Below are 23,764 nucleotides of genomic sequence, written 5' to 3' on the forward strand. Positions count from 1 at the left end.
CAGCTACTGCTGCATATATAAGAAGGTGAAAAGTACATATATATTAAACAAACAATAAAGGTGCCAAAAGTGCAAAAAGGAAAATGTGTTTATAATGCGATGCCCTGAAGCAGCCCAACCAAAGCAATCCCAAGCAAGCCAGTATACTGCAGTGCAGCTATGGGTTGATTTTTTGGGGCATGGGTCTCCTGGATTGCTTTACTGAAAGGATACACAGTGTAACAAAGTGCAAGCATGAACGAATTTAAGCTACAACATACGCACTGCTACTGTACCTTTCAACGTAGCTCACCTTTTACAGGGACTCATGAATTTAATGTAATTATGGACTTCCTTGGTGTCAAGTTCTTGCACCTGGTCCATCTACCTGGTAAATAACCACTTTATTGTGACTGTGTTACAAATACTTTATACAACTATTTGTGCTCCAGAACTTCTGTATTCTGCTCCTATTTGACTGCTACTAACACTGCTGATAATCTATACAAAAATGATTACATTTATATCAAACTGTTTAGTATATGGCTAAATGAGCATGTATATATGTTCCAATGCTTATAAATCTAAGAGATTTAAATTGTTATCACTGAAGCCATGAGCCATATGCAGATTGATGGTAAAACCATTAAATATAGTTTTAGTAATTTCTTATTGTTATATAGTCAAGTCTTTCATTCAACACACAGATCTGCCAGAAATAATTGTATTAATGCAAAGTAATAATACCTCTATTTATACAATTAGTGAGATTGCACTGTTACATTTTTGGTGTATACATACTCAAAGGCTGGTCACAAAGCTTCAGTGGGTCCCTGCAATGCAAACCACTGGTGGGCCATTCATCCCCCAGTCCAACAAGATGAGTCAGCTAGAGAGATAGCTTTTACCAGATCTGTGCATTTAAAGAACTGCACAAATTTTCTATTAAAAGTGATAACTGAACTAAATGGTTGGACAAACTAGGAGTGGAAGTTGATACATACAAATGTGAGCTTATAAAGTTTAAAAGAAAAAAATTGGCAACAGTAAACCATTATTATCTTGAACAACATACAGTACTTAAACTTGAGCCACTTGCCAGCTGGAATCCAAGGAGACCTACAACCTTTGGCCAAAGACATTTTCAGAGAAGTGCTCATGACACAGAAAACATCTAGAGGCCTTAACTCCTCTTGCAGTGAAACAGATGTTTTCCCATCAACTACATCACATAAACCACCTTTAGGTGTCAAGACATGCTCAGTTAGAAAATACTAAAGGACATACACAAGAAGAGGTGACCAAAGCACGATATAGAAGGAGAGACACAGAAAGATGACCTATTAATACATTTATCAACTTGCCAGTTGATGACAGAGAAACATTTTATCCTCATCAGAGGAATTTTGTTTGTCCCTACACATACTTTTCATGACTTTCAATATAAAGTTAAACTATGTAAGTTTGACAGGCAGTTGAAATTAAAATATTTTTTCATTCTAACTCAAGCCAAGAGACTATAATCTGAAAACCATACATTTAGACTTAGGTCAGTTTGAACCACAGATGCACAGTGTATCTTTAAAATGCTTTACAAGGATGTTGGAAAGAGAAGTCAAAGGAGGGTTAAGAACTGTGACATGCTTCACTGACATTAAACCCTATCATGAGGAGCTATACCATCAACTGAATGACACCAATGTATATATAAAATTGCCAGAAAATCCATTAATGTCTCACAACATTTTGCTCAACATCAGAGAAGAGATCAATGTTCTTTAAACAAGAGCTGAATATAATATTCTTCCAAGCAGTTGCGAATGGTATCTGTCAATCCCTACAGCAAGACTATCCCAATGTGCCTCTAGTCTACACCTTAGCAAAAATACATAAATGCCTGGTGTGCTATCCAAGGCAACCAATACATTTAGCATGAGATTCATTATACCATCCTGTATCTAAATATGAGGACTACTTCTTACTGTGTGATCCAGAAATAACCTGATATTTGAGAAAGCAGTGTTTCATATCAGTCAAATGGATGAAACAATCAAATTTTACCTTTTTGTACACACAACAACCAATTTACTATATGGACATTGCGATATCTTGTTATAATAATACATGAAATATGATTATTTACAAAAAACTCACACATCGCAGAAGGATCGCTTATGGAAAATGAAAAGGCTTTGTCCGTTCCATGATCGAAACCCTCAAACTATGTGCCAAAGGTAAGACTACTAAAAACTTTAGTTAATAAATCTTCCACAATGAATCCATACATCTCAAAAGTGTGTGAAACTTCTGCTCATTAATCAAGAAAGCCTCGGAAATCCTGTCTTAGCTCTACCTACATTTGCTTCTCGGGATCTTAGGCTTTGGCATTTTTTGATTTCAGGAGGCACTGATTCACAAAGTGCATTCCACAATAAATACTAAGATCCCCTCAAGGAAATTAAATCATTGTAACTGCATAGATTTCTACTTAGGAAGGATCCAATGTCTTTGGAAGTTTTTGGTGCCATCCAGTAGTACTGTTTTTCTTGTATGATCCCTTGGACAAATATTGATTTTACTACAAGGATGAGAGAAGGTAGTTGTTAAAGCTTCATTATTCCAACCATGATATAAAGAGAAGATACAAAAACTAATGACAAATTATAGAGTAGAAAGGACTGTTCAACTGCCACAATCCCAAATAAAGTGAGGAATAAATTTTCGTTCTTTTTTGAGGCCCAGAGAGATACGTTGAAGGTTCACAAATTCCTTACAATTCCTTCTTTGCAGTAAATATCCATAAGTGCGATACCAAAACAAAGATAAAGTTTATAGTGTAATACATTCATAACAACAAAAATAGGTATATTCAAAACTACCGTTACACCATAATACTAATCATCTTATTATATTTTTGGGACATAAAATGAGATCTGTCTTTTAAGTAAATTCTTTGCAAACCCTCTAATATTTAATCTAAAACAAAACACCTACAACCATTTTGTATTGTAACATAAAAAACATTGTAAAAAGTCAAGAACGAACTCTCAAAATAAATGGGGTTAACAGCCTTTAGGGTTAGGCACCCCCAGGAGGGTTAGGTTTAGGGTGCGGGGAGGAGGGTTAGGTTTAGGTACTAATGGGGGAGAGGTTAGGGTTAGGCACTAGGGGGGAGGTTAGGGTTATGCACCCCTAAGAGAGGGTTAGGGGGGGAGAGGGGAGGGTTAGGGTACTTACCTTCACCTGTCGGGATTTTGACCCACCGGACTGCCGCTATCGGTATATGATCCGGCGGCTAAGCAGACACCAGCATTACTTACTGATTCCAGACTAATGGGTACATTTACTAAGTGCAGGGTTTTAGAAGTGGAGTTGTTGCCCATAGCAACCAATCAGATTCTAGCTATTATCTTCTAGAAGGTACTAAATAAATGTTAAGTAGAATCTGATTGGTTGCTATGGGCAACATCTCCACTTCTAAAAACCCGCACTTTAGTAAGTATACCCCTAAGATGCATATCTGAGCGAAAAATCTGTTTGGCACAAGCTGTCACATGGGAACTGGCGACAATGGCTCTGTGACGCGACTGCAGTAATAGTGTATGAGGACACATCTGTATTACTTACTAAAAGTCAACACCCTGGATATGGAACAGTTGGACTTTATTTTGGGAATCACTAATATTTTCATTAATTTAACCAATTTTATCTAAAAAGGCAAAGCACAGCCATGGGTATCAAGTTTGCATTGAGTTATGCAATTCGTACAGTCCTTTAGGTGTAAATAGAACATGATGATATAGTTTTCATTTGGAAGGCTTATTCTGTTTTTGTATTGCAGCATGTTAACAAGAAATATTTCAAATTACTTTTGTCACATGCCAAGATAATGTAATATTCAAGCTTAGGGCCTCATTTACTAATGAGTTTTATCACCAAAACGAGTGATACACAGTGAAATTTATGATAAATGGTGCTCCAGCCAATCAGCTCCTAACTGTCAACTGTTAGAAAAATGACAGTTGGGAGCTGATTGGCTGGAGCACCATTTATCATACACAGTGAAATGTATCACTCGTTTTGGTGATAAAACCATTAGTAAATGGGGCCTAAGGGGTCTATTTACTAAGCAGTATTAGGAGACAGAGTGAAAAGTGATAAGAAAGTGATAAGGTGCCAGCCAATCAGCTCCCAACTGTCATTTTTCAAGCACAGCCTGTGAGATGACAGTTGGGAGCTTATTGGCTTGCACCTTATCACTTTCTTATCACTTTTCACTCTGTCTCCTAACACTGCTTAGTAAATAGACCCCCTAATAAGTATTTTATACAGATAAACACATACTACAGTGACCACGATCCCATGGAGTCACTAGGGGGGAGGGGCGTGTGGGAGTTGCTGACTGCACTGGGTGACACCATCCGAGATGGAGACACCAATAGCAGAGCGCACATCATCCGCACTGTGCTGGGAGTGGTTGGGGCTGTGCAGCAGCTCATAGAAAGCTGGGCAAGTTCCCAGTATGACAAAAGGGAGGCATGACAAGTGGTCACACCCCCAAAATGGCTTACACAAAGGGACTTGGCATAGTGGACATGATGCCATTGCCCCTTTTTTGTGTGCATGCATCTTTAGCGTGTGTGAGGAGTATGCAATGGCACACTAGGTGACACCTACCCGAGTGTCGCCATTGCAGAAATAATTTACCCAAATGGAAATTTGTAAGATTGATAAAGAAAAGAATTGTACAGCTCTGAAGATATTCTAAAGTGAGAAAGAGAGTGCAAATCATAACATTTGGATAAATATAGGAGTGAAGTCATGGAGTATGGAACAAACCAAGCAAAGCGATAGAGAAGTGGTAATCCTCCTCTCTCACCTCCACAATATTCTCCAAAGGAGGCTACAAGCATAGGAATATTTTACATAGAGATCCCATTCTGAAACAAATCGTTCCACGGAGGCCCAGAATTATACTCAGAATGGAATTACAAGCTAATAGTAAAACATTGGTTGAAGTAATTTAAAGTTTTTTTCCTTTCCCACATTCAAAGCTTACAAAATGGGTAAAAAAAGTAAGGAATGTATATCTAACAAAACGACAAATCCTACATAATCAAGACTAACATTCATTTTGTGATCTATCTATTGGTTTAACTTGCTGGCCCCAATATGTGGGTAAATACCCTAGATTCTTAGAGGGAGATTTAATAAAGCTTGGAGAGAGATAAAATTGGAGATAAATAGCACCAACCAATCAGCTCCTGTCACTTTACAGGCTGTGTTTGAAAAATGACAGAAGCTGATTGTGGTTGGTGTTATTTATCTCCAATTTTATCTCTCAACAAGCTCTATTAAATCTCCCCCATAAAATCATATCATATTCTGAACATTGAAAAATGACTTATAGCAAACAGTGGGTCTGATTCAGAGATAGACGCTAATGTGATCGCAGCTGCAACAGAACGCAGCTGCAAAAATATGCTAATAGTTCCAAAGCTTACCAGAGCATAAGGATACCCACCGCTGCCTTCTTATATGTGGGTGACATCGCTTACCTGAATAAATACCGGTAACATCGACGCACATCGAGCGGCCATCTTGCCTTTGTGGCAGGTCTGACCAGCCACAGACTCAGCAGCTTCCCTGACACACAGAGGGCTCTCATGCTGTATAGGAGATTGCAAAGGTTAATTTATGCACGCCCATGTAACGGCATTCAAACAGTCATACACATCTGCGTTTTATTGACCACCCCCCATTACCTCACCTAAACGCTGACTACCTGTCACTGACTTTGCGTATGGATCCTCTGTGTGCAGGATGGCAAAACAATCAAAGGGGATGCAGTCTATAGACCGGCGGACTAAATGCTACTGGTCTATATCCTGACAGGAGAAGCCCAATGGAGGACTTAAGATAGGCTTCAAAATACCGACGCCTATCATAATCCCGACGCCAAAACGCCAGCCCGAATGAGGTAAGTTTGGGTTAGTGTTAGTCGTGGGGGGGAGGGTTATGTTTAGGGAGTGTAGTGGGATTTGGGTTAGGTTTTTGGTGGGATATTAGAGATAGGCACACCTAGGGGGGGAGGGTTAGGCACCCCTGGGGGTAGGTTAGGGTTAGGCACCCCCTCTGGAGGGTCAGGTTTAGGGTGCGGGTAGGGGGAGTTAGGTTTAGGCACACCCAAGGGGGTGACTTAGGGTTAGTTTTTTATGGTTAGGCAACCCTAAGGGAGGGTTGGGGGGGGGAGGGAAGGAATAGGGTACTTACCAGCTGGCGTTGGGATCTCCTCCTGTTGGGATTTGAACCTGCTAAACAGCCGCCGGTATTTCATACCGACCCCTAATCGCAGTGTGGTTTATACGCATGTGCAATGGTAAACAAGTGCGCGATCTGAGTAAAAATCACATTAGCATCCATCTCTGAGTCAGGATCAATGTCTCAAAACACTTCTAAGAAGTCCATGAAAAAATTGTAAATGTTTAAAAGATATAGGGGTCTATTTACTAAAGCAGTGTTAGGAGATAGAGTGAAAAGTGATGAGGTGGCAGCCAATCAGCTCCCAACTGTCATTTTTCAAACACAGCCTGTGACATGGCAGTTGGCAGTGGCGGGCTGGGCCGGGGGGCAGGGTGCCATGTGCCCCCCGGGCCGCAGCGTCATGCGGGCCGGTGCAGTCTTTGTCACTGTGACACAGACTGCACTGCGTGTGTAGCGCTGACCGGACGCAGTTCGGGCAGCGCTACACAGCACAAATACACAGCCGCCGGAGCCGACAGCTGTGTGTTTGCTGTAATCAGCAGCCGCTGAGAGTCTGTCAGACTCTCATCGGCTGCCGCTGCTCCCACTGCGGGAGGTAATGGGAGAGCCGTCGTCATGACGATGTCTCTCCCATAATGCAAAGCGGCCAGAGGAGCCGGTGGAAGCGTCGGGACCAGGAGCGGGAGTTTCAGGTAAGTGTTTTTTTTTTATTAAGTCTCTCTCTCTCTACTGGGGGGGGCTACTAGGGGCACTACCAGGGGGGGATTACTATGGGGCACTACCAGGGGGGGGTCTACTACTACTGGGGGCACTACAAGGGGGGGACTACTACTACTGGGGGCACTACAAGGGGGGGACTACTACTACTGGGGGAACTGCAAGGGGGGACTACTACTACTGGGGGCACTACAAGGGGAGGCTACTACTGGGGGCACTACAAGGGAAGGGGACTACTACTAGGGGCACTGAATAGGGGGGAGGGGACTACTACTAGGGGCACTGCGAGGGACCACTGCTGGGGGCTCTATATAAAGGGCAATACTGGGGGTACTGCATAGGGGGAGACTACAACTGGGGCCACTATTTAAGGGACATTGCATAAGGGTTACCACTATTGGGGGCACTGCATGGGGGGGTGGACTGCTACTGGGGGCACTGCATAGGGGGTACCACTATTGGGGGCACTATATAAGGGGCTTACTTCTGGGGGCACAAGGGGCACTGAACAAGGGTGACCACTACTGGGGGCACAAGGGGCACTGCATAGGGGGGATCACTACTGGGGTCACTACTGGAGGCCTGAATAAGGGTGTTATCTCCTGTGGCACACGGGGTCACTGCATATGGGCACTACGACAGGGGGCTGCCCCTAATCTTTATTTTTACCTTACATTAATCCCATATGGACCCGCCTCCTCCTTGAAATACTTGAGGGGGCGCGGCGCCGTAGCACGCACGTTCTTCAGGCACCCTGGCTACACGCTACTCCTCTGCCAGGGCCGCCTGCATGCATTTGCCCCCCAGGCTAAAAGTTGCCTTGATTAGCTGGCACCTTATCACTTTTCACTCTGTCTCCTAACACTGCTTAGTAAATAGATCCCATAAGGACAGAACCAATTATATGGATACAGTAGTAGAAAACAATGAAATAAACTTTGTAAACTTAAAACCTGTATATGTGAATATTCTGTCACAGAAATATAGACATTGATTTGTAGTGTCTTTCTAAAATAAAATTAAAACTTTAAAAGTCACATTTAATTGCAATTTAATTAAACTTTTCATGTCTGTAATTTTGATTGCTAGCCTAAGGATCCCTATCATAATGAGGATGTGTAAAGAAACAGTAACATACAGTAACTGTCACTGCCTTAAAGGGTGGAGGAACTGAACTACCACTTGAGAATGCTGTGCATACAGTTAGTCTGTGCAGAATCAGATGGATGATCCTCAATGTTACTGAAACTGTATAAATTATTGTATCCCTCTTTTACTTCTTACTTGTCTTGTCCATAATGGCCTATCATAGCTGAATTCGAGAATGGGACATCAGTGCTGTTCATGGCCAGAGCAAACTTGAACGGTGAGTGATGTCACTGACTGTGAGCATAGACCAATTATGCCACTGATCACTCACTTAGGAGTCTATGTACTAAGCAGTGATAAGTGACAGATTGAAAAGTGATAAGTCTGTGATAAGTGCCAGCCAATCAGCTCCCAACTGTAATTTTTCAAACACAGCCTGTGAGATGACAGTTGGAAGCTGAGAGCCCTTAGAATGTAGTGTCCATTAGGTGGCTGTCATTTACTTGGCATCATCCCTGCAGAATGTATTGGAATTTGCTAGGACATACTACAGGTTATAGCCCACAGGTTAGCTACATTAGATTGAAGCTGATAGTGTGTAAGCTAGGTGACAATAGGATGAGACACAGTCAGGCACATAGCAGGGATCAGGACAGACAGCACAGGAACGAGGTCACAATGGAATCCAGTTTGGAAAGAATTAATCAGCTAAGCACATAGACAGCAGTATATATTATCATATATACATGTTGCTAAAGCACAATAATGTTCACTGAGCATACATTTCCATCCAGTTAAAAACAGTAGCCACACGGTCAGAATGCAAAACAGGATACACCTGAGAAATAGGGATGGCTGTGCTTAGTAGTGCCCTAAACATTCATATAATTCTGAGGACCTTTTTTTTAATAATAGGAGTGGCAAACAATTAATACGATTATGCACGCAGTCCCATTGCGAAGTTATGCTAATGATTAGCAATCTCAATGCCATATGCAACCTAACATAAGGACGCCCACTTTACCTTACACACATCCGTAATACATAGCAAGACTGCGAAACCATCGGTAACACTGAGGGCCTGATTCAGAGCCGGACGCTATTTGCGCTCGCTCGTTCCGAAAAAGGGGCCGGCTATTTAAATAGAGCGCTCGCTCTTTGCGGTCTGTTGACGCCTCTATGTCTGAACGAGCGAACGAAACATGCGCTCGCTATTTTTTTTAAAATGCCCCCTGGCCGCTCGCCTCCTACGTCATCTCCGCTATTTATTAGATTAATCGAGTACATCGAAAGGCGTATGAACTGCTTGCAGTGCTTGTGGTAGGATTTTCCTACCGCAGTCATGTGAGCAGTTCAGGCTAAAAGACAACCAAGTGACGTGGTCGATGACACTGCTTTGTTAATTATGCACACCCTTAAAACGCCCGTTTTGACAGTTTGGCACGCCTGTGTTCGGATCTCCACTCCCCGTTTTCAAGCACCTTCCCCTGTTACCACCCACAAATGCCTCATCCTGTCACTCAAATTAGCAGGCACTCGCTATTTTGCGAGTGCTCGATTTCCGACCGCACTGACTGGTTGGCGTGCAGTGAAAACACAAGCTGCGTATAGCAACGCCGTGGTTATTTTATGCACGCCCATGCAACGGCGTTCAAATGCACTGAAACGCCGGCGTTTTGCTGACCACCCCCCCCATCACCAGCCCCAAAAGGTATTTCCTGTAGATCTGCGATGGGTCTGCATAGTCACTGCGATCGCAATCCCGATTGCAGTGGAGTGTTCGCGCACGTGCACTGTGATGCATATGCATGCACAGAATGCAACAATCGGCCAATTGCGTGTGTAATTGCAGTTGCAATCGCTGCTGCATCAGTCCCTATGTCAGATAATCATAGTGTATCTTGTGTGTATTCACACTGCACATGCCCTGAAATTGACAGGACCCAAATGTGAGCTTGTAGAACCACACAAATCTAGCAGACAGAGAGCGGGATGTACTAAGCATTGCAATGCGGTACATCCCACCGCTCATCAGGTACATATCGCGGTTGATTACCACAGTATGTACCTAGAAGATTGTAAAGGACAGCTCTCCCGATAAGATAAGATCTGTACTTTGTGATGCCCCCAAATAGAGGGACTTCCGGGTTTAACACCTAGAAGTTCCTCTGGCATCTTTCTGTGCATGCGCAGTAGGACGCCAGCCGCTGGAGGAGATGGGAGGGATCCAATTGGATCCCTCTCTATGGGAGGAGCCCAAAAAGAAGCCCATAGGCTTCTATTGGGTAACGCCACATGAATATGGCGTTACCCACCGGACGAAGCACCGGAATGCGATTAGTACAGATGGAAAATACAATAAAACCTCCGGAAATGGCATTTTCAGGGGTTTTACCACATTTTCCACTTTAGTACATCCTGCCCAGAAAGCCTTACAACCAGAGGGGCAGAATGGGGATGGGAATGGGAAGGAGTGTTCTCACATATGTCTAGTACAGTTAAGCGGTGTTCAATCAAATGCAAACACATGCAGAATAGTGGAAAGGTGCATATATGCCGTATTTTTGGAAGGAGTTCAAGGACAATTTCTAATATCAGCTGTTGATAATGATGATCCCTGGCAATAGAAAACCTCTTTTGATTGGCTAATTGTGAACACTATGATTGGGGATTTTCTTCACATGCACAAATTATGCTTTTTTTTATAAATGAGATGAGGAGTTGTTTCTGATGTGTTAGAGAGGATTTTATAGTTTAATTGATGTCTAATAATAAATAATGAATGCACCGACGTGGGCTGGTACAGGGACCATATAATAGGATGCCCCGGGGGGGTCCACTAAGCATTTGTGTATTTTCGGTAGAGTATAATATAACGGCACCATTGGGTGTGTTACAGTCAGGGTCTTCTGTAATTCCTGTGTGATGGTTTGATGCTGGACTGCCTCTGTTAATAATTGGTCTAGTTCCCGTTTGTAGGAGCTGGTGGGGTCACCCTGAAGCAATTTTTATGTTGCTGTGTCTTGTAATTGTCTCAGGCACTCCTCTTTGTATGAACAAAAGTTCTGCACTAAAACGGCCCTCCCTAATCCGCTGACCGAATTATGATGTCATTCCTCGTAAAACCCCGTAGTGCATTAATCAGTTCCCTTTGGTGAAAGAACCTGGGTCTCCAAAGTCACCCTCCACAACCAGAGTTTGCGCTCATGTGGGGGAGTGAGGGCTGATAATGTCACCAGACGGCGATGTGCTGTCTGGCCACGCTGCTGGGGATCTTGTCGGCTGGCGTCCACAGGTGAGATGATTAACACTGTTAATTGGTCATCGGTGAGGATATTTAAATGATGTGTTAGTATTCTGTGTACATTCTGCTTGTCCCTGACGACGGGGTAATTCCCGAAACGTAGGAAATAAAGGATGATCTTACTATATGCTGCAAAGTCTCCAGAGTGCCTCCTTGTTGGATTCTCTCTCTCATATATATATATAGCAACAAAAAAGAACAGCACACGGAGGCTTACAATAAACAAAATGATGTAATGAGCAATGTTTCGGGGTGCAACCCCCTTTGTCAAGACCACACCAACAACAATAGAATATACATCATGTTGTATATTGTTAGCCTCCGTGTGCTGTTCTTATTTGTGGCTGCATGATTCCTTTGACTAGAGCACCGGAGCCTTTTATCAACTATTGGTAGTCCCGTCTGCATTACTATATATATATTACAAAAGAAGTAACAATATTAAAGACATTATAGCCAAGTCATATATCGGAATAAGCAAATCTAACACCTGGCTTTGTGTTTAAAATGGGTGTATTCAAAAATGCCATGGCTGTGTCAATTGCCAGTATTTATGTGTGGGTACACACTTTGTGAATCCAGCAAATAACATGGAATTCAGGATCAAGCATTTGTTATAATAACCTGCATCACAGTTACATACTTGGATACTCTGCACATGATAATGTCTGTTTACATATTATTCTCCTATTTGATGACCCTGTTATTATTTGGTTTTGTTGGTAGGTTGCCGCTATGCTACTGTGTTGCTATGGAGATCGCTATTACTAGTTCCGACTGCCTGGCGTCGCCTTCTGTTGTGACGCCTGGTTGTTGTTGCCATGACACGCTAGTTGTTGATTCCGGCGCGTGTTTGTGACGCTGGCATTCACCCACAGGTGCAGCTACGTGTGCAGGTGAGTTCTCTTGTGTTAACTGATTCAATATTATTGTGTTAACCCTGTCTCGTTAAGTGGCATATTTATCACAATGCATCTCAGATGCGGATGGGATGTGATAAAATTGCCCAAAATCACAATGCAATATTTGATTACATTGTAAGGATGTATCAAATATCTAATGCAGGAACAGGGCTTGTGAGAAAGCTCTGGGCCTGATTCAGAGCCGGACGTCCTGACCAGAGCGCTCACTCTGAATCAGGACCCTCCTACCTCAACTTGGAGCGGCCTTTTGGACGCTCTCATAGCTGTGGGTTACCACCCACAGCTTATGCGAGCGTCCATGATGATGGTCGCGATGGTCAAGACCATCGCGACCATCGGGCTTGCGACGAGACCCTGCGGTAGGTCTCGTGGCTGCAAACCCTGGAGTGATTTTGGCTCTATCAGAGCCAAAATCACTCCCACTGACATCACTTGTGATGTCAGTGGGGCCGGACCCAGACGGTAGGCGTTCCCATGGGAACTCCTCCGTCTGGCAGCCACGCCCCCCGCACGCCCACCAAAGGGGGCATGCTGTCAGTCACCATCGACAGCACGCCCCCTTTGGTGCGAGACCCGGAGCGACAGCATGCGCATTAGGGCACCTTCAACCCGCTTGCGAGCGTCCTACGCTCGCGAGCGGGTCTGAATTAGGCCCCCTGTCCCTGTGAATCCTCTACCTGCACTTCTTAGGAAATTTTTTGTGCAAAAACTACCCTGAGACTGTGGCTGTGCATGCGCTGCCAGCTAAACACCCGCCCACATCGCCCCCCAATGCCCCTCTGCCACTATGCTTACACTTACCTGCACCCAAAGATCACTGATCCGGTGATCCCCTCTGTGACTTCTGTCAGCTGATCGCTGGGCTCCTGTTCTGTGACCCCCTGGTCACCTGCTCTGTGCTGTAAACTGAGATGGCAACTTTCCCTGGAGAAGTCTTTCACAAACGTGAAAGTATTCAATAAAATGCCGGGGATATAACTTGCAGGGACAGCGGTTACTGCAACCGCTTCCCTGCAAATTCCCCTTTGTACATAACAGGGATATTTTCATATTAAAAATTAAAATATCCACGCAGTATGGAACCTTATTAATTGCGGCAGTTCCGCAATTATTAATACATAGGCCCCATAGTCTCTTAACTTTAGCCTGCAGAGACAGAAATTTAGATACCAGACCTTTATACATACTTTCATTATAAAACAAGAAAAGTACTTTAATATTAATATATTCATAAACAGGAATCTGCATTTTTAAAGATTGTTTGTTACATAAAAACATTTTAGATGTTAACTAGGGATGTGTGATACCATTTGGGATTGAATATATAGTGTAGTTTATTTTTTCTGATTCAAAGTCTACAAATAAGAAGCAGATGCCAAACCTGATATATTCTGGATGAATGTACAGTATATAATTTGAATCCATCTATAAAAAAGCAAATTGAGTAACATACTGGATGTGACTGACAGGCTTATCTGCTAATATAACCATTCAAGGTAACGAAATTAACTATATACAAGTGATAAACCACATAGTCAAATAACAATTTAGATTCAGGTTTATCTGCAAATAATCAGATGAAGTAGATTTACAATCCATCTATTTTCTATCTTCAGAACAGTTGGGTTCTCTGTGTACAAATAAATTATGAACAATCATCTGTTAGTGATAGAGAGCAGGATTATTTTCCTAACCCATCACAGAGGATATTTATATATCCTATACTCTTACTGAGTACTTATTAATATTTGATCCCTGTGAAGGTTATTAAAAGATCTGTGCGTAGTATATATTTTAAATACTTTGTAGAATATTTACATGGGTGTATTCTGAATGAATTATACTAATGTGTGCATGTATATTTTATTATAAAAATATTTGGGCTTTTTGACAAGGATTAAATGTTAAACCTTATATGTTATACTGAAGGTTTGTTTGCTTAACACACATTCTAATTGTGGATACATGAATATTTAAGGTGGACAGTATGATAATTAAATATTTAGTTCATCTAAATAAAGAGACACATACACCCTAATATATTAAGGAGCAATAATTACAATACACACATTTGATACCAATTCTTTTGGAAAAGCATAAAGACACAGCGAGACAATTTATTTTGAATCACATTTATTTCTTTATTGCAAATTTCTTACACAATGTACAGTATTTGTGTTTCTCTATAATTTTAGAAATATTTTGCTAGTTTGTTAAAAATACCTTTTACTATTAGAAATACATTAAAAGTATAGTTTTAAACGTGCGCGAATACAAGACAATACTTTTTCGTTCTCTTGTTTTCTATGAAACTTATAACAGTCCTACCAGATAAATGGACAGACATTCCAAACTTTATCTTCTTGCCAAAGTCATAGGGAAGATCTAGGTTTTCTCGATGGCCTTAGATCTAGTTTTTCACCATGTTCAATTCCTATGCAGGCAGTCTGAAGATTAACCCCTATAGTTCACCAGGAAGATAGAGAGTTGGATGGCTCTTCATCTACCTCTTCCAACACCTCTTCTAAAACCTTTCCTAACAGGCTGGGACATGTTCAAACAAGACAAGGTGAAAGGTGATAAGAGGAAAGTGGTCTCCCCAGGAATCTAAAGCTCAATCTCCAAGAGAAATTCCATTCAGCTCTGCCTAGACAATAATAAGTGGTATCACATATGAACAGAATAGGAAGCACATAATCTCTCCTTCTATGCTGAGAGGCAATGAGGATTTGAAATTGGGCAGTCCAGAGATCCATTCTACTGTCTGCTGTTTAATTCTCTGGAGAGCTAAATGATTCCCGGTCCAGGAAATGCCTCACATTAGACAGAGTGAGCATGAAGCCAAATATCTTCACAACATCTTAACAACTTTCAACCAGCCACAGTAGTCCTCTTTGAAAACCTGTCCAATGCCCAGATTCCAACCTTCACCGCATGGATGTGATGTCCTTTTCATGGATGAATCTTGTCCTTCCATATGTTTTTCCCATATCAGTCATGCTGTTGAGGGTACATCACAAAATCAAAGTTAACAGACTATTTCACCTCATGCTAGTAAACCCTGTGTGCCCCTCCAGAATCTTGTTCCCCTTGATCTCCCAGCTGGGAAAGGACCCAAACTTACCCAAAAACTAACCAAGGATTACTTTCAGGTGATTCTAGACCTACTTCTAGCGACAACAGTGTATGTGTATGGTAACATTGCTTCGTTGTTGACGGACTCTAATCTCTCAGCTTTGGCTCTAATAAATGCATTGCTGATGCCCAGTATGGTCATTAGCAACTTTATTTCCTGGCAAGCTACGTACCCACTCTACTGCTCTCAACTTATTAATAGATTCATTTGCTAAGTATAAAGCAGGTTAGGCTTCCGCCTTTATAATTTCTTATGCCCCTGCTCTGACCCTCCTAGTCTCCGGCCTTACAGAAAAATAGCTATAGCTCCCATTGCTTAAAGGTATTTTCTTATCAGGGCCATTTTTCCACACTAATTTTCCACGTGGGGCATTGACCCTATTCTGGATTTCCTAGTTTCTCTGTCTTTCACATCTGCCAATTACTGTTTGCCCAGGAAATTAGCATTAATACTGACCTTGGCCTTCGTAGTTTGAGTTTAGTACCTCTTGTTATTATATATCTTTATTTACCCTTGGATGACCCAGACCCCAGTTGGTTTCCATTTCATACTCAGAGGTCACACAAAGATCGGCTGTATTCATAACCACCAAATGGAGTTTGACCTGGTAAGAGAGGTTAGATTCTGATCTTTGCATAGTGGAATGTCTATCAACTTACTTCAGTTTCAGGGCTTCACCTATAGGCGACATTTCAAAGCCTTTTCTCACTACCAGACCTTCCATGATCAGGGAATGGACAGTTTCTGCCATGTGTTATGTGGGAATAGACACTTCACTTTTTAAAAGTCATTCTTTCCTTGGTGTTGCAGTCACTTCTGCAACTACCAAATGATTGCTATTACAATCCATACTGCAGGCCGACAGTTGGTTTTCCACACTAACCTTTGTCAAGAAGTATTGGATACCATCTGATCCGCAAAGGATCAAGTATCTTAGACAAACCACCAGGTATGTGGTAGTCTGCCCACCAGCTGTTGCTAGGTGGCATGCCCTCCAGGGAACAAACAGTAGTTTGCAGGAATCTGTAACCTAAAATATTTCTTTGTTCTAAGGAATAGGATTTCCACCTAGCAACAGCAACCACACTACACTGCCTATACCTTGCTAAATCTTTTAGTTTCTCAGTTGATTTCAGTTATTTATAATACTTGAACTTTATTTTCCATTGACAAGTGCTCCAGGAGGTCAGAAGAAGCTGCAGAGGCAAACGCATATTACGATTCTCACATGAAGATGAGATCACAGGACTGCTGACTGAGGACTAGACAGGGTAATGATGTGGCAGTCCTTCCACTGTGGGGACTAGCTGGAGTGATGCTGTAGAAAGATGGCACTACCATAGATAATACACTGTGCACTAATAGCGACAGGTCACTATGGTCTCATGAATGTCTTGGGACTATAATGCAGCTGGGTCACCAGACAAGTAGAGGCTGGACAGTGAATATAGCTGCAGGGCAGGAAAAACCAGGACTGTGGTATTCAGGATTTTAGACAAGACAGGCAAGGCTAGATAACGGACAAGACTGGACTGGCAAGAACAAGACAGGCAAGACACTGACAAGGACAAGATGGGCAAGGCAAGATATACACAGGACTGGGCACACTGGATACAGACAAGGACTTGACAGGATGCACTACATGTACGGCAGCAATACAGGCTGAGGGAGCAGACAAAGGTCAAGATAACAAGGCAATGCAGCCTTGAGGGCCACGGTGAGACAAGAACCAGATGGTGCAGCTTTGAGGGCAAGATACGACTAAGAACAAGGTGATGCATCCCTGAGAGCCGTGGTGAGACAAGAACTAGATGGTGCAGCCTTGAGTGCTGAGGTACAACTTGAAACAGAACAGAGCAGCCTTGAGGGCCGTGGTGAGACAGAAACTTGATGGCGCAGCCTTTAGAGCAGAGCTGCGACTTGCACAGGACGTTGCAGCGTTGAGGGCCATGGTGTGACTGGAACTAGGTAATATGGCTTTGAGGGCCGATGTGCAACTGGAACAGGATGATGTGGCCTTGAGGGCTGAGGTACAACTTGAAACAGGACGGAGCAGCCTTGAGGGCCGTGGTGAGACAGAAACTAGATGGTGCAGCCTTGAGAGCTGAGCTGCGACTTGAACAGGACGTTGCAGCCTTGAGGGCCGTGGTGTGACTGGAACTAGGTAATAATAATATGGCTTTGAGGGCCAATGTGTGACTGGAACAGGATGATGTGGCCTTGAGGGCTGTGGCACGACTGGGACTAGGTTATGCAGCCTTGAGGGCTGATGTCCAACTGGAACAGGACAGTGCAGCCTTGAGGGCCGTGGCATGACTGGAACTAGGTGATGCTGCCTTGAGGGCCAATGTGCGACTGGAACAGATGGTGCAGCATTGAGGGCCATGGCGTGACTGGAACTAAGTGATGCAGCCTTGAGGGCCGATGTACAACTGGAACAGGACGGTGCGGCCTTGAGGGCCGTGGCGTGACTAGTACTAGGTGATGCGACCTTTCGGCCAAGGTGCGTCTGGAACAATATGGCAACAGGTGAACTTAGACACGGCAGGAACACTGGCTGGAAGTAGCGAGGATGAGAACACAGCAAACTTGATTGCGGTGGACACAAACTGACATGGCTTGACAGGACTGAGGTATGAAGCAGCCACAGGCAGGGGCCAGGTAAGATACACAGGTACCTTCTGAACAAACAAACAGGTGCTACACACTGGAGGAAATGACAGTAACAGGAACTGTGGAACAAGGAAAGAACAGCAAAGACTCAGACCTCTGAGCACAGACACACATTGTGCATTTTTCCTCTGCTGTGGGGACAAACTTAGCTGTTGCTAAATTCCAATGCAATTCTCTCATACAAAGACAGTTTGCAGGTCATAGATTCCTGAAAACTACTGTTTTTTTCCTGAAAACTACTGTTTTTAAATGTTTTCTTGTTGTGTAAATTCACCAGTCTTCCAACAGAGAAAAGGTATATAGGTTTGCTGGTATGAATGAGAGTAGGTATAAGATTCCCCAGTAGCTATAAGATTCCTGTTTCATCAAAAACAGCAACTGGATCTCTGCTAATGCTAGAGAGAAGCTAATTTATTTTTGACCAGTTCCACGGACACAAACATGTTCATGCCACAATCATCAATGTACCGTAATTCAAATTTGTGGTTTGATATTTGTAGCTGATTTTCACCATTTGCTACATTTTCTTTCAGTATACTATTTACGTAATATGTATTTTGAAATATTAAAGTATTTTACTGTTTTTATTTTTTTAATTGAAACTTACAGTGTTTGAATTCAACAATTTGCATTCAACATTTCAGTTGGAGAATTGCCTAGAATAGTTAAAAATTTATTATTTTAAACTTAAATATGTTCAAACTAGATTGCACATGGTTTAACAACTTAAACAGGTTGCAACATTCATGAATATGGTAAATTTTATTTTTAGTCAATCTAAAATGAGTGAAAATCTGGAAAATTTTCAAATTTGTACAATGATTTAACTTAGTGTTAGAGCACAAATTGCAGCCAGTTAAAACATTGCTACTAGAGAGCTAATTGTGCAAGAAGTTTACCTCTGCATGCTTAGCAGAGCGATAACTACTGCTGCTACTATTTAAGAATAGCAGTGACTAAATCTTGTTTCTAAACCAAGATGTGTCTCTTGTCAATGCATTGGCAGGTTATTAACTTTCACATTTCTGCTTAATTTACAGGACAGGAATATGTTATATGTTAAATATAAGTTTGTTCTATTAACAATTTGGAAACACCAATTCCAGACCAACTGCAGGTTTACTGGGAAAAAATAAATATAAATATATATATATATATATATATGTGTATGTATATATATATATATATATATATATATATATATATGGTGTCAACTTGGTGTAATTAGCTCAGTAGGGAGGTCAGTGGTGCAGTAAGTAGGTGCATAATAAAGATCCACACACAGCTCTAATTTTAAATGAAAATAATTGGTACTTTACTGTCACCATACAGCAGTGATTTTAAACCTTTTTTTAACTCAAGGCATTACTACGCAAGATCTTAAAATTGCCAAGGCACACCATCCAGCGATACGGTGTGCGCGACCTATGAAAAAACATACATATTGGCTCCCACTTAAAAAACCACACTACATTGGCCTCCACTGGAATAAAACACACATACATTGGCCCCCGAGAAAAAAACATACATACATTGGTCCTCACAGGAATAAAACACATACATTGGCCCCAGAGAAATAAAATACACATACATTGGCCTCCACAGGAATAAAACACACATACATTGGCCCTCACAAGAATAAAACACATACACTGGCCCCAGAGAAATAAAATACACATACATTGTCCCTCACAGGAATAAAACGCAATACATTGGCCCCCACAGAAAAAAAATAAAATTGGCTTGACTCCACAGAAACAACAAAAAAAAAAACATTGCTGGCCCCCAAAGAAAAAAAAAGCCCACATAGCTCCCCCCAAAAAACAAAGTACACTGGCTCCCACATAAAATATAAATTTACATATTTCTGCCCCTACCTGTCCCTCATTGGCAGAGTTGTCAGCAGAGTACAGCGTGCAGGCAGGCTGACTGGTGGTGCTGATGGCTGCGGGGCCAGCTGGCTGGCTCGGGTGCTGGTAGAGCTGGTGGCCTTGAGGCTGGCTGGCTGGTGAGGCAGGCTGGTTGGCAGTGCTGTTGACCACGGGGCTGGCTGGCTTGCAAGCAGGCAGGCTGGCTGACTGGGGGTGCTGGTGGCCTTCATGCAGGGCATCTCTAGATTCCACAGGGGCAGTGGGATTGGCAGGTGGGCTGGCTGACTGGAAATGCGGTGTGCGTGACCTGTGATGTCATGCCGCCGCATCTGCATAGGTGATGGCCCAGGCACGACTTAGACTCCCAGAAGAGCTCAGCACTGCCCGGTCCACAGTACGGCAGGTCTGACCGGCAGCTCTGACCAGCGGATCTGACCGCACGGCACTGCCATACAGGAACAAAAATAACAAACAACCTAGCCCCAAATTCAGGGCACTACCTCACTTTTTGAACCCTGACTATTATGGACTTCTAGTCTGCAAATGTGACACAGTCTCTTGCAGTCTCAGTCCTGTCTCTACCAGGTATAAACACAACCTCCTGGCCTTCACACAAAGTCTCTCTTGTGGTCCTGTCTGCCTGGCTGCAGGTCTGGACACTGGCTTCCTGGCCTGACTTCCACAAAGTCACACAAACAGTCACATAGATTTGCAGTCCTCCCTGCCTGACTGCAGGTCTGGACACTGGCCAAGCCTGGTCCCCACTGGCCTCCAGGCACACTGGGCTCTGTAGCTGCCACAGTCCCACTTGGACTGTTTCCTCCAGCAGCCTGACTGGTCTGCTTTGTTAGCCTTCACCTGAGCTCTGTACAAAAGGCAAGCTCTAGGTGTGCTCACAATTCCCTTTTCTACCCTGTGTGGGCAGATCCCTCTAGCCCCACACAGAATCCATGGCTCACTATCACCATCTAGCGTGATATTGCCACTATATATATATATATATATATATATATATATATATATATATATATAGTCAGGTCCATAAATATTGGGACATTGAGAGAATTTTCATATTTTGTCCACTATTCACCACCACAATGGCTTTGAAATGAAACAAACAATATGTGATTTAACTGCAGACTTTCAGATTTAATTTGAGGGTAATTACATCCAAATTGGGTGAACGGTGTAGGAGTTACAACAGTTTCAATATGTGCCTCCCACTTTTTAAGGGACCAAAAGTAATGGGACTATCAACTCAAAAGCTATTTCATGGACAAGTGTGGGCTATTCCCTCGTTATTTCATTATCAATTAAGCAGGTAAAAGGTAGGTCTGGAGTTGATTCTAGGTGTGACATTTGCATTAGGAATCAGTTGCTGTCAACTCTCAATATGAGATCCAAAGAGCTGTCACTATCAGTGAAGCAAGCCATCATTAGGCTGAAAAATCAAAACAAACCCATCAGAGAGATAGCAAAAACATTAGGTGTGGCCAAATCAACTGTTTGGAACATTCTTAAAAAGAAAGAATGCATCGGAGAGCTCAGCAACACCAAAAGACCCGGAAGACCACGGAAAACAACTGTGGTGGATTACAAAAGAATTATTTCCCTGGTGAAGAAAAACCCCTTCACAACAGTTGGCCAAATCAAGAATACTCTCCAGGAGGTAGATGTATATGTGTCAAAGTCAACAATCAAGAGAAGACTTCACAAGAGTGAATATAGAGGGTTCACCACAAGATGCAAACCATTGGTGAGCCACAAAAACAGGAAGACCAGATTAGAGTTTGCCAAACAACATCTAAAAAAGCCATTACAGTTCTGGAACAACATCCTATTGACAGATGAGACAAAGATCAACTTGTACCAGAGTGATGGGATGAGAAGAGAAGGAAAGGAACTGCTCATGATCCAAAACATACCACCTCATCAGTGAAGCATGGTGGTGGTAGTGTCATGGCATGGGCATGTATGGCTGCCAATGGAACTGGTTCCCTTGCATTTATTGATGAGGTGACTGCTGACAAAAGCAGCAGAATGAATACTGAAGTGTTTCGGGCAATATTATATGCTCATATTCAGTCAAATGCTTCAGAACTCATTGGGCGGCGCTTCAAAGTGCAGATGGACAATGACCCGAAGCATACTGCAAAAGCAACCAAAGAGTTTTTTAAGGCTAAAAAGTGGAATGTTATGCAATGGACAAGTCAATCCCCTGACCTGAATCCGATTGAGCATGCATTTCACTCGATGAAGACAAAACTGAAGGAAAAATGCCCCAAGAACAAGCAGGAACTGAAGATATTTGCAGTAGAGGCCTGGCAGAGCATCACCAGGGATGAAACCCAGCATCTGGTGATGTCAATGCGTTCCAGACTTCAGGCTGTAATTACCTGCAAAGGATTTGCAACAAAGTATTAAAAAGTGAAAGTTAGCTTTAGGATTGTTTAGTATGTCCCATTACTTTTGGCCCCTTAAAAAGTGGGAGGCACATATAGAAACCGTTGTAATTCCTACACCGTTCACCTGATTTGGATGCAATTACCCTCAAATTAAATCTGAAAGTCTGCAGTTAAATCACATCTTGTTTGTTTCATTTCAAAGCCATTGTGGAGGTGAATAGAGGACAAAATATGAAAATTCTGTCAATGTCCCAATATTTATGGACCTGACTGTATATATATATATATAAATATATATATACAAGTAAATATTTATATATACATATATATGAATACATATATATGCACATGAGTATATACAGTATATATATATATATATATATATATATACAGCAACATGTAGATGGGCACTCGATATAGAGGTAAATAGCCGGGGTGCCTTCCTATGAATGTATATAGCATGACAAAAAGCTCCGATAAACACAGAGTGCCGCCTGCTTTGTGTTTATCGGAGCCTTTTGACATGCTATATATATATATATATATATATATATAACATGCAGAGTCCGGCTCTACCTTTCAAAGCCATACATTACTGGGTGCCCACATAAAGTGTATTCATACAGAGTCACTTGGTGGTGCAGCACTCCTGGTCCATACTGAATAATCAAACAGCCTGCATGATGGTAATTATCAACATTTCAGTGCCTTTATTATTTGTGGCACTTTCATCAGTATCAACCTCTGATGAAAGTGCCACAAATAATAAAGGCACTGAACTGTTGATAATTACCACCGGGTTGTTTGATTACTCAGAATGGACCAGGAGTGCTGCACCACCGAAGGACACTCTCTCTCTCTCTCTCTCTCTCTATATATATATATATATATATATATTCTCCTGGTAATTTCTCTATTTGGTATTTGCATATCTCTGGACAAATGGTGGTTGTGCCATTTTCATAGAGATTCCTCTGGAGACAGCAGCCGCAGTAAGTTTGTTGAATACTGTAGGGGCAGGTTGTGAATATTGTAGGTGCAGGTTGTGCAATGTGGGCCCCCTGGACCAAGGAGCCCATGTACATTGCACACCTTGCACCCATTAGATATACCACTGCTAATGAGCCACCTCAGTGCAAGGATTGTGGGATCCTCACACAGAAGAAGGTTAAAAGTGGAGTGACCACATCTGAAAGGAGAATGCCAGCTGGGAGAGAGCCGAGTACAGCCAGGCATGCAAGAAGCAGGGAGCTAAAGAAAGGCCTTTTTGAAGATGACACAGTGTCTGTCCCAAAAAAGAATGGATTCCAGAAAGAGTCTCTCAGCTGAAGAGATGAGCAGGAGAAACACCAGTGAAGCCATTGTATGTCAGGCTAAAGGCCTGAAAGGATTGCAGAAAGGCT

Source organism: Taudactylus pleione, unplaced genomic scaffold (assembly GCF_031769625.1).
Source record: "Taudactylus pleione unplaced genomic scaffold, aTauple2 ptg000454l, whole genome shotgun sequence".
Taxonomy (NCBI): domain Eukaryota; kingdom Metazoa; phylum Chordata; class Amphibia; order Anura; family Myobatrachidae; genus Taudactylus; species Taudactylus pleione.